General features: G+C 48.4%; 1 pseudogene; it reads right to left on the reverse strand.

The window, feature by feature from the left end:
- Window positions 1-899: 899 nt before the first annotated feature.
- Window positions 900-12,423, reverse strand: LOC128337688 (zinc finger protein 850-like; annotated as a pseudogene).
- Window positions 12,424-12,644: the final 221 nt, after the last annotated feature.

Below are 12,644 nucleotides of genomic sequence, written 5' to 3' on the forward strand. Positions count from 1 at the left end.
CAAAGTGCTCCAGCTCCTCGATCTCTTGGATTGCCTTTTTTCTGTATGTTTTCCTTGCTCTACGATATAGATTTTTTCCCCTTCCCCCACTTTTTGAGATGAGACCATCATAGGAACATAGGAAGCTGCAATATACCGAGTCAGACCATTGGTCCATCTAGCTTAGTATTGTCTGCACAGACTGGCAGCAGCTTTTCCAAAGTTGCAGGCAGGGATCTCTCTCAGCCCTATCTTGGAGATGCTGCCAGGGAGGGAACTTGGAACCTTCTGCTCTTCCCAGAGCGCCTCCATCCCCTAAGGGGAATCTCTTACAGTGCTCCATTCAAATGCAACCAGGGTGGACCCTGCTTAGTTAAGAGGACAAGTTGTGCTTGCTACATCCAGACCAGCTCTCCATGCTGGTCCCCATCAGAACAAGGAACGTGTGTCTCAAGAAGGGCTCCAAAAGGTGTTTAATTCTCAATGCAGTGAGTGTGATCCTGCATCACATCAGATGGGCTCAGTTAAGTAAAAGCATAGTAAATAGGTGCAGCCCCCTTCTTAGTGACCTGGTTTTATTTATATATTGATTATTTATATATTGATTATTTATATATTGATTGAAGTTTGATTTATATACTGCCCTTCAAAAATGGGTGTTTTGGGATAGTGCTGAAATAATCAGCCTGCAAATTTCTTGTCACATTGATGGCATTTCAAAAAAAGAAAGAAAGGGTGATTTAGTCTCCATTTTGAAATGGAAGAGAGATTATTAGTGTTAGAGGTTGTTGATTTTTACTCACAATAGGTAAAACAGCAGAGCACTAAGGAATGAGCACACACTCTAGTTACAGACTAGGTAGCAGAGGATGGTTTGGATATTGCAGCTCTTTCGAGAAAACACATGGAGATCCTTGTATGACTAAACACGAAATATTTATTGGTTAAATACACTTAGATAGGAAAGACCTATCTCTAATCTAAAGGACTACATAATGGATAGGCAAGGAGAGAGAGAGAGGTTTCCATTTGCTGTCAAGGAGGAAAGGAAGGATTGTGACTCTGTACAGGAAGTGCTGCACAGTCCGTTCAAGGGTCATAGAGTGGGGACAGATCGGGTGACCCTGACTCACTGTCTCTACTCCCAATGCCCCTAGTGGTCATTAGGACAGTTGGTGCAAAAGGTCGATGCACTGGAAGTTCATCTCCAACAATTAGAACTATCCATTTCTCTCTGCTTTCTCTCCTAATGTGCTCCTAAGCACCGTGTGTGTGTTCTATGTGGAACTCTGGAAGAAGCTGTATATAGACCAGGCCAGCTCAACTTCGGCCCTCCTGCAGATTTGCCTACAACTCCCATAATCCCTGGCTATTGGCCACTGTGGCTGGGGATTATGGGAGTTGTAGTCCAAGAACAGCTGGGGGGGCCAAGTTGAGCAGGCCTGATATAGACTAAGCCACCCTCCATCTAGTTCAGTACTATCTGACCAAGGGCAGCACAGCTTGAACCCATTCGATTATAACTCCCAGCATGCTCAGCAACAGTCATCAATCATCAGCGGTGGTGCGAGACGTAGCCAACAATGGCAGGAGGGACAAAGTTGTTCAACACTGGTCTACACGGACTGGCAGCAACCCTCCAAGGTTCCAGGCAACCTCTATCCCAGCCCTATCTGTGGATGCTGCCAGGGATTGAACCTGGGACCTCTGGCATGGAAAGCAGGGGCTCAACTCCTGAGTGATACGTGCTCCAGATGAACATATGAAGCTCCGGAACTCAGTCACACGACTGGTCCATCCAGCTCAGTATTGTCTACACCAACCAACACAGAACGGGATTCTGAACACTCCAATCATTCATGTGGTTTTCTCTATGTGGGTTCTATGCGATACAGTAAGAGCTCCACTTGTGCTGAAGTCTCTCCACACGCCAGGCATTTATGTGGTTTCTCCCCAGAGTGCGTTCTATGGTGTTTATTAAGGTTGAAGCTCTTTTCACACTCCAGGCATTTCAGAACATAAGAACAGCCCTGCTGGATCGGGCCCAAGGCTCATCTAGTCCAGCATCCTGTTTCACACAGTGGCCCACCAGATTCCGCTGGACGCCACAGGCAGGAGTTGAGGGTATGCCCTCTCTCCTGCTGTTACTCCCCCTGCAACTGGTACTCAGAGGCATCCTGCCTTTGAGGCTGGAGGTGGCCTGAAGCCCTCCAAATAGTAGCCGATGATAGACCTCTCCTCCATGATGTTATCCAAACCCCTCTTCAAGCCATCCAGGTTGTTGATGGTCACCACATCTTGTGGCAGAGAATTCCACAAGTGCATTATGTGTTGTGTGAAAAAGTACTTCCATTTGTTGGCTCTAGATTTCCTGGCAAACTATTCCATGTGATAACCCCTAGTTCTAGTGTTATATGAGAGGGAGAAGAATTTATCTCTGTCTCCTTTCTCCATACCAGGCATGATTTTATAGACCTCTATCATGTCTCCCCACAGTCTTTTTTAAAAAATTAAAATCCCCAGGTGTTGTAGCCTTGCCTCATAAGAAAGGTGCTCTAGGCCCCTGATCATCTAGGTTGCCCTCTTCTGCACCTATTCCAGTTCTACAATGTCCTTTTTTAGATGTGGTGGCCAGAATTGTACGCAGTACTCCAGGTGCAGCCACACCATAGTTTTGTATTAGGGCATTATAATATTAGCAGTTTTATTTTCACTCCCCTTCCTAATGATCCCTAGCATGGAATTGGCCTTTTTCACAGCCTCCGCACATTGAGTCGACACTTTCAACGAGTTGTCCTCCACGACCCCAAGATCCCTCTCCTGGTCAGTCACCGACAGCTCAGATCCCATCAGCATATACTTGAAGTTTCCCCTTGACATTTTGGTCCCCTTTACATTTTGGGATTTTGCCACCTTGGGGAGATAGAGGTGCTAACTACTTAACAACGCTGCATTTTTCTAATTTTTGGGTTTCATTTGCTCGTGCCTGCTTTAATGTGTTGCCCTCTTCTCTTTTGGAACGGAGGTTTGCTAAAGATCATCATGTTGCGGTTTTATGCCTTTGTGGCGTTGGCCTCCTGGAAACTGTCACCCATGTATTGCTATATTTTTCCATTTTCATACATGTTTTTGCACATTGTTGTAGAATGTTAGCCATGCTGGCATCCTCCTGGACATAGCAGTACCTTTCCTCCTTTTGAGTATACAATCTAACTGGGCTTCTAGTACTGTGATTTTGAGTAAACTCCATGCACTCTGTAGCCAAGTGACTCTCCTGATTTGCCCTTTCCGCTTTCTTTTCACCATACTCCTCATTTTGGAGAAGTTTTCTCTTCCGAAATTCAAAATGTCTGTGTTAGACTTCCTTGGTGATTCTCTCCCCGCATGTATGCTGAAATTGTTCACACTATGGTCACTGTTCCCTAAAAAGGGTTGATGATACTGACATCACACACCAGGTCCTGGGTGCCACTGCCACTCAGGATTAAGTCCAAGGTCACCTTCTCTCTGGTTGGTTGCAAGACGAACTCTTCTAGGGCACAGTTACTCAGCGTATCTGATTTGACCTCTTTGCCATTACCTGACTGAATTGACCAAGCCTATGTGTGGGTAATTGAAGTCACCCATTATTACAGCCCTGCCTCTCCTTGATGCCTCCCTGATTTCCTCCTGCAACTCCCAGTCACTGTCAGCTGTTTGATCCGGAGGGCAATAGTACATCCCCAGTAACACATTCCCTTTCAGGCCTTGTATGGGATGCTGTGGAGGACTCCAGTCCAACTAGGTTTTCTAGCTTGTTAGATTCTATCCCTTCTTAACATACAGTGCTACTCCAACTCCAAGGCACCCCTCCCTGCTTTTTCTAAAGAGTTTATATCCAGGGATAACAGTGTCTCACTGGTTCTCACTGTTCCACCATGCTTCTGTCGTTTATGTGCGTTCTCACCAGTATGGGTTCTATGGTGTACAATAAGTTGTGGTCTCATGCTGAAGCTCTTTCCACACTCCAGGCATTTATGTGATTTCTCCCCAGTGTGTGTTCTACAGTGTACAGTAAGATGTGCTCTCTGGCTGAAGCTTTATCCACACTCCAGGCACTTATGTGCTTTCTCCCCAGTGTGGGTTCTGTGGTGTGCAATAAATTCTCCACTCCTGCTGAAGCTCTTTCCACACTCTGGGCATTTATGTGGTTTCTCCCCATTGTGTATTCTACAGTGTACAGTAAGATATGCTCTCTGGCTGAAGCTCTTTACACACTCCAGGCATTTATGTGGTTTCTCCCCAGTGTGGGTTCTATGGTGTACAATAAGATTTGAACTTGTGCTGTAGCTCTTTCCACACTCCAGGCATTTATGTGGTTTCTCTCCAGTGTGGGTTCTATGGTGTATAATAGGATGTGCTCTTGTGCTGAAGCTCTTTCCACACTCCAGGCACTGATGTGGTTTCTCCCCAGTGTGGGTTCTGTGGTGTACAATAAGTTCTCCACTCCTGCTGAAGCTCTTTCCACACTCCAGGCACTGATGTGGTTTCTCCCCAGTGTGGGTTCTGTGGTGTACAATAAGTTCTCCACTCCTGCTGAAGCTCTTTCCACACTCTGGGCATTTATGTGGTTTCTTCCCATTGTGTATTCTACAGTGTACAGTAAGATATGCTCTCTGGCTGAAGCTCTTTCCACACTCCAGGCACTGATGTGGTTTCTCCCCAGTGTGGGTTCTGTGGTGTACAATAAGTTCTCCACTCCTGCTGAAGCTCTTTCCACACTCCAGGCACTGATGTGGTTTCTCCCCAGTGTGGGTTCTGTGGTGTACAATAAGTTCTCCACTCCTGCTGAAGCTCTTTCCACACTCTGGGCATTTATGTGGTTTCTTCCCATTGTGTATTCTACAGTGTACAGTAAGATATGCTCTCTGGCTGAAGCTCTTTCCACACTCCAAGCATTTATGTGGTTTTTCTCCAGAGTGGGTTCTGTGGTGTACAGTAAGATGTGAACTTGTGCTGAAGCTCTTTCCACACTCCAGGCATTTATGTGGTTTCTCCCCAGTGTGGGTTCTATGGTGTACAATAAGATGTGAACTTGTGCTGAAGCTCTTTCCACACTCCAGGCATTTATGTGGTTTGTCCCCAGTGTGGGTTCTGTGGTGTACAGTAAATTCTCCACTCGTGCTGAAGGTCTTTCCACAATCCAGGCATTTATGTGGTTTCTCCCCAGTGTGGGTTCTAAGGTGTACCGTAAGTTGTTGTCTTGTTATGAAGCTCTTTCCACACTCCAGGCATTTATGTGGCTTCTCCCCAGTGTGGGTTCTATGGTGTACAATAAGATTTGATCTCTGGCTGAAGCTCTTTCCACACTCAAGGCATTTATGTGGTTTCTCTCCAGTGTGGGTTCTATGGTGTATAATAAGATTTGCACTTGTGCTGAAGCTCTTTCCACACTCCAGGCATGTATGTGGTTTCTCCCCAGTGTGGGTTCTATGGTGTATAATAAGATATGCACTTGCGCTGAAGCTCTTTCCACACTCCAGGCATTTATGTGGCTTCTCCCCAGTGTGGGTTCTATGGTGTACAATAAGATTTGATCTCTGGCTGAAGCTCTTTCCACACTCAAGGCATTTATGTGGCTTCTCCCCAGTGTGGGTTCTATGGTGTATAATAAGATTTGCACTTGTGCTGAAGCTCTTTCCACACTCCAGGCATGTATGTGGTTTCTCCCCAGTGTGGGTTCTATGGTGTATAATAAGATATGCACTTGCGCTGAAGCTCTTTCCACACTCCAGGCATTTATGTGGCTTCTCCCCAGTGTGGGTTCTATGGTGTACAATAAGATTTGATCTCTGGCTGAAGCTCTTTCCAGACTCAAGGCATTTATGTGGTTTCTCCCCAGTGTGGGTTCTATGGTGTATAATAAGATTTGCACTTGTGCTGAAGCTCTTTCCACACTCCAGGCATGTATGTGGTTTCTCCCCAGTGTGGGTTCTATGGTGTATAATAAGATATGCACTTGCGCTGAAGCTCTTTCCACACTCCAGGCATTTATGTGGCTTCTCCCCAGTGTGGGTTCTATGGTGTACAATAAGATTTGATCTCTGGCTGAAGCTCTTTCCACACTCAAGGCATTTATGTGGCTTCTCCCCAGTGTGGGTTCTATGGTGTATAATAAGATGTGCTCTTGTGCTGAAGCTCTTTCCACACTCCAAGCATTTATGTGGTTTTTCCTCAGTGTGGATTCTGTGGTGCATAGTAAATTCTCCACTCGTGCTGAAGTTCTTTCCACATTCCAGGCATTTATGTGGTTTCTTCCTTGCGTTCATTTCCTTCTAAGATTGAAAGCTGGGTTCAGAAGAGGAGCTTTTCCTACACGGAGGACACAGGCTTCTTTCTCCTGCTTGTTGTGTTATTTGCTGGATTACATGCTGAAAAGCATTGGATTCATTCCTGCTCTCCCAGTTTTCTCCAGTTTTTACTCTCTCTTCTTTCCTTTTACCCCATCTAGCAGCTCCATCCATTGGGTTTCTATCATTTTTCCTCTCCCAACATTTACCTGCAGTACCCCGAAAGAGAAAACTTGTTAGAGCCTGGGATAGAAAAGGAAACTGAAGGAGACCCTATTGTCACGAGCCAATGGCCCAGATCCTGTCTGCATGTGTCTCTTCTCCTTGAGAAACAAAATGGGCTCTGAACTGCTTCCTGAAACTACTGAGCTAAACCTGTTAATCTATTCATTTCCTTAGCAATGCCTTATAAAATATTGTTATTCATATCCTGTTGATACTTGTATTTTGTATTCTCTTATAAGTTGCCCCCACCAAAGGACTATGGGAACAACCAAGAATCTTGCTGTTTAAACAAGCTAATATTTTGGAAGCTGAGCAACATGCATCAGTGACCTTGCAGATTACAGAACCATCACCTTCACTGGCTGGCTTTATTTATTTATCTAATGATCGAATAATAAAATAAAATAAATATTTTTATACCGCCCCAAACAAAAGTTATCTGGGCGGTTTACAAAACAATAAAAACAACCAAGAAAGATTTACACATTTCAACAATCTAAATTTTAAAAGTCAAAACTATTAAAACAATTAAAGCAATATCTAATTACAAGTCTAGGTGAACAAATTCATCTTGACTGCCCTATTAAAAGTTGTAAGAGATGGGGAGGCTCTTATTTCAGCAAGAAGTGACCAACTGCAATTTGCGTTGGTCCCAAGACCCTTTGGGAAAGGCCCATAGTCGTCATGGCCACTATGAACTCCTGAGCCGCTCCAGACAAATTGTTCCCAAAGTGGACATTGAAGTCCCACAATCCTGGGAGACACCTGAAACCAAATCCGTCAGCTCAGTAAGGAACGCCATTGGGTAGTGGGGCGATCGGTACACCAAGAGAAGTCCCAGTCTATCCCTGGTCCCCAAACTTAGGTACACACATTCATGGATACATTCAGTATGGAGTCAGCGTGGTGTAGTGGCTAGAGTGCTGGACTAGAACCGGGGAGACTCGAGTTCAAATCCCCATTCAGCCATGATACTAGCTGGGTGACTCTGGGCCAGTCACTTCTCTCTCAGCCTAACCTACTTCCCAGGGTTGTTGTGAGGAGAAACCTATGTATGTAGTACACCGCTCTGGGCTCCTTGGAGGAAGAGCGGAATATAAATGCAAAATAATAATAATAAAATAATAATAATATGGTCAGGCACTTCCACAGGGATCCTGGTCAGGGAGAGGTTATTCTTATAGACACCAGCCACTCCACCTCCCCGCCCATGTCCCCGCACCTGCTACTCAACAGAATTTCCTGGAGGGAGAAGCTGGGACCAGACTGGGCCACCAGCCTCTCCAAAACAAGTCTCTGTAATACATACCAGGTCTGCCCCTTCATCCAGAATCAGATCATGGATGGTTTCCAACTTATTTTGGACAGCCTGGCACTACATAGGAGCAAGGCATTAAGGGTCTGTGGGAGGTCCACACTGCTCCCCAAGGTCAAAGAGCTGGCAGGACAGCTGGCAGGAGAAACAGCTCATAGATTTCTGACTTCCCTTCCCCTGTAACGTTGCGCTGACCTGCCAAATTTATTTCCTCTATTCCCCACCACCCCATAAGAGCTACCCGACAGTCAGTGGACACAACCCCTGTCTCCCCATCCCCAGACAAAACAAGACACATCTGGAACACCCAGGATCTGAGAACGAGAGAAGCCAAACAAATATCATCAGGCCCTGGCCCTGGTCTCCCCCCGAAGTGGCTCTCTCAAAGGGGCTGCCCCCTTTAGTGTTGCCCCTTCGGTGTGACCCCACCGGTGGCAGGCCCAACGCCACAGGCCAGCCGTCCTTGTATAAGCCCAGAAAGACAGCTAATCTGAGCAGCTGACGCTCAGGAACTGCTGACTCACCCCCTCTGGCTCCGATCCCACACAGACAAACCTGCAGGGCAGCCACAGCCCCACACGCTATGGGGCACACAGGCTGGCAAGCTGACCACAGCAGACAGCAACCACACAGGCTCTCACCACTGGGCTGCCACTGTCTCTGGGAAGCAGATGTTAAAGCCTCCTCCTCTCTACAAGGCTTCTAGCAACTGTGCTCATGTTTTAGATTCAAGCAAAGTGCCAGCTTCTTACCGGCTAGATGTTTCCAAGATGTACTGGGCAGACGTTAGCAGGAAGTAATTCACGCTTGTTATGGTGCTAATTGTTGCATCTTCCAGGCCTTTGGGCAGCTCTTGTTTGTATTAGAAGGAAGAGTGCTCCTCCCTCCCTCCTCCCATCAACATCAATGAGGCCAGCCCTAAAGGCCAGGACAGAGAGATGGGCTTTTTGCTGCTGATCTATCAAGGCCAGAGAATACTTCACATGACACTAGCCGCTCTCCGGGCCTGTCCCAAAACAGTGGGGTGCAAGAATTAACCCTGCTGAACACCAGAGGACAACTTGATGGACACCTGACAACTTTAGATGGGCCACAACCCCAAAGATGGGCAAGAGGTTTCACAGATGACACCCCAGTGAGAAGTGGGAAGACCCTGCCCCTCGAGAACCATCCAAGTGATCTGTGGAGATATCCATTGGGACTGGAGACAGAATTCACCAGAGAGCTGGACCCTCCCATCTGTTCTCTCCCACACGTGCTATCAGCGCCCCCCAATTTCCCGTCTGTTCTCTGTACCCCAATTGCATTGAACTCAAGCTTCCGATGGGTGGGGAAGGATCAGACCTGGCCAGTTTGGCCTCTCCTCCATCAGACCCTTTCCCAACCTCCCTCCTTTGCAGACGCAAGTAGAACCAGCTTTAAACCCTCTTAGACAATGATCTGAAGGAGGAAATCAGGGAGGCATACAGGAGAGACAGATTTGTGGAAATGGGTGTCTTGAACCACCCTCCCTTGGAGTGGGCAAATTCCCATCTGGGTCAAAGAGGCCCGATTTCTAGAGACACTAAATGACTGTGCCTTAGAACAGCTGGTCATGGAACCAAATAGGGAGAAGATGACCCTGGACTTAACCCTGAGTGGCGCTCAGCACCTGTTAGGACATGTCAGGGTCATGGAACAGATGGGGAACAGGGACCGGAGAGCTATCCAGGTCATCCTATATGCGAGAGGAGACTTGCCTAGGAAGTGCAATATGGCCACTTTGGGTACTACATAGTCTGCTTCTGTCTGTCCTCGCCCCCCCCCCAATGGTACAGAAATAGTTATTCAAGGCCCAAGAGCCATTCATCAGCTTGATCTACAGCTGTTTAAGGGATTCCTACTGCACCTACTTCCAAGCTCGTGTCAGTGATGGAGAATAGGGATGTGCATGGTCCGGAGCAGTCCGGACCAGCACCGAAGAGGGGTCTTCCCTTAAGGGCGGGGAGGGCTTACTTACCCCTCCTGCCGCTTTGCCCCCTCCAGTGCCCGTATTTTACTTAGTAATTGGGGCGCTGGAAACAAGCCGCCACACCGCCCCCCCCCCGCAAGCGGATTAAGGGCCAAAACTACTGCCCACCCTCCCTCCCAGCCGCCAGCCCGAGTCCTCACCAGATGATGTTCCAAAAAAGAGAGGAGCTCGCAAACAGAGCTCCTCTCTCTGCTGAGTCTCGGCCCCAACTGGGGCCTTGGGCGCGTCGCAAAGGACACCTGGGAGTTCCGCTGGAGGCCCGGTCTGCCCGCTGGAAGGGGACGAGGCGATAGGAGGATGAAAGCCAGTGGCTGAATCAAACAGGAAGGCTAGATTCTAGAGGTTTTCCTGCAAGACTTGGAGATGCCAGACAGGGATCTTGGAGCTTTCTTTCTGTATGCAAGCATGCAGGTGCTCTTCTACCAAGCAAGGGTCCCAACCCCTAAGGGGAATATCTGGCAGGGCTCACACCTGTAGTCTTCCATTCAAATACAATGATGGGGTGGGGGAAGCCAGACCACCAGGAAGGTCCCTTCAGGCACAGGGGTCACCCCTGGCCTCCTCTTCCCCACCTTCCAGGACCCCACTTACAGCTTCAAAACTATCGTTTCATTCCCAGCAGAAATCTGGGCTTGTGGGCTTGGAAACTGTGAGGATCCTTGCCTATCAAAGGCCTTTTCCCCAGCTCACTATTATCTCTCTACCTCAAGCTGCTTGGGACTCACTCTCTGACATAAACTCCCAGACCAACCCTCAAAAGACTGAAACACTGGTTTTGTTTTTGCAGGTCGGTTCCTTAACTCATGCACACTACCAAAACCTTTTAAAAAAAAAAGCCACAAAATAGCATCCTTTCCCCAGAAAATGCAGGGAAACTCTCCTTTTGAAAAGCATGAAGGAGCAAGAAAGCTCAGAGAAAAAAAAGGCTAGAGTCACACAGAGAGAAAAAATCTTGGATTGTGGAGGAATGCTTTCAAAATGCAAGAATTTATCTATCACACACCCTTGGGGTGCAACCTGTGATCTCCAAATATGCCCATTTAATGTGAGCAGACAGATAAAGTCTCCATAGAAGACAGAGCCAAAGTTCTCAGTTCTGACTTGGAAAAGAATTGCATCTCCACAGCTGATCACTGTGCCTGACTCTATTGTTTTATGGACTTACTGTATATCTATGGGAAGGAGCATAGATCTCCTGTTTGAAGCAGGAGATACAACAAAGCAAGCCTGGGAACCATAGAGACAGAGGAGAGGGATAGGCCTGCATCTGGGATAGCAAGCCAGGTCCAGTAGGATTCGAAAGAAGTGGTTGGAAGAAGATACTCAACCCCCATTGGGCTCTTCATCTGAAGTGGGAATTGGGGGGAAACCCTACCGATATACTCAACACACCTTGAAAAGGATCAACTGAACTGGCCCTTTGGTCTCCTTGCAAACAGGAGTAGAAAGGAAAGAAGTTCAATCTGAATGGCAAGGAGAAACTTTCCTCTTCCCCAGCTCAACACTCACTGGTTGCTGAGAGCTTTGGGGCCGATCTGGGGTTGGAGCAAAGAGTTATTATAATCATTTATTATTTTACATTTTATATCCTGCTCTTCCTCCAAGGACCCCAGAGTACTACATACTTGAGTTTCTCTTTCACAACAACCCTGTGAGGTAGGTTAGGCTGAGAGAGAAGTGAGTGGCCCAGAGACACCCAGCAAGTCTCTTGGCTGAATGGGGATTGGAACCTGGGTCTCCCTGGTCCTAGTCCAGCACTCTAACCACTACACCACACTGGCTATCTTCTTGCAAACCCTCCCGGCCTCTCTCTCTCTCTCCCCACCCACCTCCATGCCCTGGACAGATGGATGCTGCTGGCTGCACACCTCAGAGCCATGCCGGGACATTTCTGACAGCAGAAACGACTGCTGGGTGGCTGGGAGAGAGAGAGAGAGAGAGAGAGAGACCACCACCTCCACCCCCTTCCCTGGGGTGCTGCTGCTGCTGCTGCTTTTCCTCCCTTACCTTGCTCTTTAGCCAAAGCATGCAGCAGCCCAGAGTCCTTCAGGCTGGCACGGGGTGTGTGTAAGAACACGTTCAGTCCTTCAGGCAGCGCCGTCCTCTTGCACCCTGCTGCAGACTCAATGATGCCCCCGAAAACGCAGGAAAGTCCTGCTCGTTATTAGGCCCAGTCGGCTTCTGCAGCCTCCTGCAAGCTCTGCCTCCTTTCCAAGCCCTTCACTCCCCCTCCCCGCCTTCTCTTCCTCCTCCTCCTCCCTAGCTGCTCCTCATGCAACACTTTCAGGCTATTCTCAGGATCCCCAAATCCCTGGTGGGCGGGGGGGGGGGGCTATTCCACAATGCATTGCACAGGAAGCTGAGAGGCGGGGCATGAAAAGGAAATGCAGCTGCAGCAGCTCCTGGCTTCCTGGCCGCTCTTGAAGCAGCACTCCGAGGACTTCAGGAAGCCGGGCTGCGGGTGGGAGACTGTGAGGATAAGGGAAGGCGGGCCGGGGGGGGGGGCACAAGCGGAGGGTGGTGCAGCCTGGGGAGCTCAGAGCCCGGCCGGCAGCAGGAAGAGGAGGAGGAGGAGGAGGAGGAGGAGGAGAGAGAGAGAGAGATCCAGGGGGGAGGTGGGGTGATGCATGAAGCCGCCGAAGGCAGAACTCCTGGCCCCAAGCAAGCAAGCAGCTGGTCTCTGGCTCCTCCCGTCTGCTCTGAGGAGGGAAGCTGAGGGGAGGGAAGGAAACTGCCAGATCCCCAATGGAAGGGCTGCTGCACCCCACCTCCTGCACAGCCCGGC

Source organism: Hemicordylus capensis, chromosome 14 (assembly GCF_027244095.1).
Source record: "Hemicordylus capensis ecotype Gifberg chromosome 14, rHemCap1.1.pri, whole genome shotgun sequence".
NCBI lineage: Eukaryota > Metazoa > Chordata > Lepidosauria > Squamata > Cordylidae > Hemicordylus > Hemicordylus capensis.